Raw genomic sequence first — 4,684 nt, 5'->3', positions numbered from 1 at the left:
TTTTATATCCAGGGGCTACTCTTTCTTTTGTTACTCCTTACATAGCAGTCCAATTCAATGTCAGTCCAGAAACTATCTCAGAACCTTTCTCAGTCTCTACTCCAGTCGGTGACCCAGTTATATCTAGACGGTTATAAAGAAATTGCCCTGTCACAGTCTCTCAAAAAGTCACCTCAGCAGATCTAGTAGAGTTAGAAATGGTAGACTTCGATGTCATTCTAGGCATGTATTGGTTACACTCATGTTATGCCTCAGTAGATTGTAGAACTAGGATTGTTTGTTTTCAATTTCTAGACGAACCAATCTTAGAATGGAAGGGTAGTAGCTTAGCGCCTATGGGTCGATTTATTTCTTACCTTAAGGTTAGAAAGATGATATCTAAGGGCTATCTCTATCATCTAGTTCGGGTTAAGGATTCTAGCCTTGAAACCCCAACTCTTGAGTCAGTTCCAGTAGTCTGTGAATTTCCAGAAGATCTTCCCGGAGTCCCTCCCGAAAGGGAAATCGACTTCGGAATTGATCTCCTTCTAGATACCCAGCCTATTTATATTCCTCCTTAAAGAATGACTCCAACAAATCGTAAGGAATTGAAAGAGCAGTTGAAAGACCTTCTAGATAAGGGCTTCATCAGACCTAGTATTTCACCATGGGGTGCACCAATATTGTTCGTAAGGAAGAAAGATGGTTCTCTCAGAATGTTTTTGACTATAGACAGTTGAACAAGGTCACAATCAAAAATAAGTATCCCATCCCTAGGATTGATGACTTGTTTGACCAACTTCAGGTGCTAGCCATTTCTCAAAGATAGACCTCAGATCGGGTTATCATCAGCTCAGAGTCAGAGATAGTGACATTCTGAAAAATAACCTTTTGAACTCGGTATGGTCATTATGAATTTGTAGTTATGTCGTTTGGACTAACTAATGCTCCTGCAGCTTTCATGGATTCGATCAACAGAGTTTCAAACAGTACTTGGACTTGTTTGTTATCGTCTTTATTGATGATATCCTCATTTACTCTAGGAGTGAGGAAGAACATGCAAATCATTTGAGAGTTGTTCTGCAGACTCTCAAGGATTGACAGTCATTCGCTAAGTATAGTAAATGTGAGTTTTGGTTGCAATCCGTTGCTTTTCTTGGTCACATTGTTTCTAGAAAATGGATCCGAGTAGATTCGCAAAAGATAGAAGCAGTGAAACAGTGGCCAATACCTACCTCTGCTACTGATATCAGAAGTTTCTAGGTCTAGCAGATTATTACTGAAGGTTTATGGAAGGATTTTCATCCACAGCCTCACCATTGACTAGGTTGACTCAGAAGATGGTCAAGCTCCAATGGTCAGATGATTGTGAGAAAAGCTTTGCAAAATTGAAAACTAGATTGACTACAGTTCTTGTCTTGACTCTACCAGAGGGTTCAGATGGTTATGTGATCTATTGTGATGCATCCAGAGTTGGCCTAAGTTGTGTGTTGATGCAGCGAGGTAAGGTGATAGCTTATGCCTCTATACAACTTAAGGTTCATGAGAAGAACTATCCAACTCATGACCTCGAGCTTGCAGCAGTGGTGTTTGCATTCAAGATCTGAAGACACTACTTGTATGGTGTTCACGTAGATGTGTTCACTGACCATAAAAGCCTTCAGTGTGTGTTTACCCAAAAAGAGTTAAATCTTTGCTAGAGGAGATGGCTTGAGTTCCTTAAGGATTATGATATGAGTGGGCATTACCATCCTGGTAAGGCGAATGTAGTAGCAGATGCTCTTAGTAGATTATCTTTGGGTAGTGTAGCCCATTTTGAGAAAGAAAATAAAGAGCTAGTGAAGGATGTTCACAGGCTTGCTCGCTTGGGTGTTCGCCTTATGAGCATATCAGACAGCGGTGTGACAGTTCAAAATAGGGCAGAATTGTCTTTGGTAGTGGAGGTTAAGGAAAATCAAGACAGTGACCCAATCTTACTTGAACTTAAGGGTGTAGTCCATAATCAGAGAGTGGAGGTTTTTCCCAAGGGGAGATGGTGTACTTCGCCACCAGGGTAGATTGTGTGTTCCTGATGTGGGTGAGTTGAGATAGCATATTCTTGCAGAAGCCCATAACTCTAGGCATTCTATTCATCCAGGTGCCACTAATATGTACCGCGATCTGCGAGAAGTCTATTGGTGGAATGGCATGAAGAGGGATATAGCAAATTTTGTGGGTAAGTGCCCCAATTTCCAGCAAGTCAAGGTAGAACATCAAAAACCAAGAGGCATGACTCAAGAAATCAATATTCCTACTTGGAAGTGGGATGTGATCAATATGGATTTCATCACAAGGTTACCTCGTACTCACAGACATCATGACTCCATTTGGGTGATAGTTGATAGGCTGACTAAGTCTTCTCGCTTTTTAGTGGTCAAACTACAGATTCGGTGGAGGACTATGCCAAGCTTTACATCAATGAAATTGTGAGGTTGCATGGGGTTCCTTTGTCTATCATCTCATATAGAGGTCCTCAGTTTACCTCTCATTTCTAGAAGTCATTTCAGAAAGGTCTTGGTACTCAAGTTAACCTTAGTACAATAATTCATCTACAGACGGATGGGCAGGCAGAGCTACCATTCATACCTTAGAGGATATGTTGAGATCTTGTGTAATCGATTTCAAAGGTAGTTGGGATGATCACCTTCTTCTTATTGAGTTTGCCTACAATAATAGCTATCATTCCAGCATTTAGATGGCCCCTTATGAGGCTTTATATGGGCGTAGATGTAGATCTCTTGTTGGTTGATTTGAAGTAGGTGAAACAGCTTTGATAGGGACAGATTCAGTCCTTTATTCTATGGAGAAAGTGCAACTCATTGGAGATAGATTTAAGACAGACCAAAGTCGTCAGAATTCCTATGCAGATGTAAGGAGAAGGGAACTAGAGTTCCAAGTTGAAGATTGGGTTTTTCTGAAAGTCTCACCTATGAAAGGGGTGATGAGATTTGGAAAGAAATAGAAGCTCAGTCCTAGATATGTAGGCCCTTACAAGATCTTGAAAAGGATTGGCAAGGTGGCATATGAGTTAGAGTTGACAGCAGAATTAGCAGCAGTGCATCCGGTCTTCCACATCTCAATCTTGAAGAAGTGTGTGGATGACCCAGCCTCTATTAGTGCCATTAGAGAGTGTGGTGGTGAAAGATAGTCTTTCTTATGAGGATGTACCAGTTGAGATTCTTGATCGTCAGGTTAGAAGGTTGAGAAATAAAAAAGTCACTTCAGTCAAGGTTTTGTGGAGGAGTCAGTCCGTAGAGGGAGCTACTTGGGAAGAAGAAGCAGCCATGAAAGCCAAGTATCCTCACCTCTTTCCTTCCGATTCCACTCCTGCTTGAGGTAATAGTCATGTTTAGTTTTCCAGTCATTCATGCGTGAATTCAGTCTTAAAATCATTTTGCCTCAGTTTCTACTTGCATTTTCAGCGTATTTGCATGTTATCGAAACTCAATTCAGTCAGAAACTCAGTTCGGAGTGTTTAGGGTTTGTAGCTCTCTCCCTCTAGTTCAATTAGTTCAGTCTTCATTTGAGGACTAATGTTCCCAAGGGGGAGATAATGTAACACCCCGTAGCCAAAATAGACCAAAAATCAGCATTACAGGGTGCAACAAACGGTGGCATCAACGTCCATAGGTCAGATGACGGTCCGTCCTGCACAACCGTCGATGGGATCAGAAACTCCCAAAAATTTCAGCTCAGAAAATTGGTTAAGTCTTGGACGACGGACGGACTTACGGTCCGTAGGTCAGACGACGGTCCGTAGTCTGCGACCATCGATTGAGACCCCCATTCACTCACTCTCTGACAAGAGTTACGGATGACCAGCACGGTCTGTAGGTAAAAAATTTGCAGACATCTAATGGGAAATGCAGTTGGGTCAACTTCAAATAGTCATAACTCTTAGCACAAAAGGAATTAGGTATCACATGACCTACCCACAAATAGATAATTGAATTATCATTTCATAGCCACTAATCTTGCTAAAATCACTAATCTTGCTAAAATCAGACCCCCGAGTAAAAAGTTATGCCCATTTTTGTAAAGTCCTGTTGAACAGGCCCAGTCGACGGACCCAACGACGGGGCGTCGGTCAGACGACAGACCGTCAGTCCTGGCAGTCGTTTGGTTTGACATCAACTTATCCAGGGGTATTTTGGTATTTTTTCACTTCGTTTAAACCATAAGTTACGTCGTTTTGACCCTAAATAATCAGATTTTAGTCAATTTAAGCCTATAAACATAATTAAAACATATCTTCGTCAAATCATTAAATCAAAAGTTAGAAAATTTGATGCAAGAAAGGAGAAAAAACTAAAAAACCCTACTTTAAGAACAAAACAAGTTTCCAGCAGTTCCAGCCCAGAAATCTAACTCCGTGAATTTCATCATCAGATATGTAGGTTTCACTAGTGGGTTCCTTTCACCCATTGGGTCCCTAGTTTTCAGTCAGATTCTTGATTCCCATATCATGATTTGATCTAGGGTTTCTAGAATTCAAGAGAACTTCATGAACTTATGAGTTATATGTTCCAAATCAGATTATCATGTTATTATTCAGTTTATTGCATGAATTTCAGAACCCTAGCTATGTATTTCTGTAGTTCTTCAATTACACATGCTAGGTCAGATATTTCAGACATTTCGGATATACATGCCTCAGTTATAAATG

This window comes from Solanum pennellii, chromosome 8 (assembly GCF_001406875.1).
Source record: "Solanum pennellii chromosome 8, SPENNV200".
Classification (NCBI taxonomy): Eukaryota; Viridiplantae; Streptophyta; class Magnoliopsida; order Solanales; family Solanaceae; genus Solanum; species Solanum pennellii.
This window is presented reverse-complemented; position numbering follows the sequence as displayed.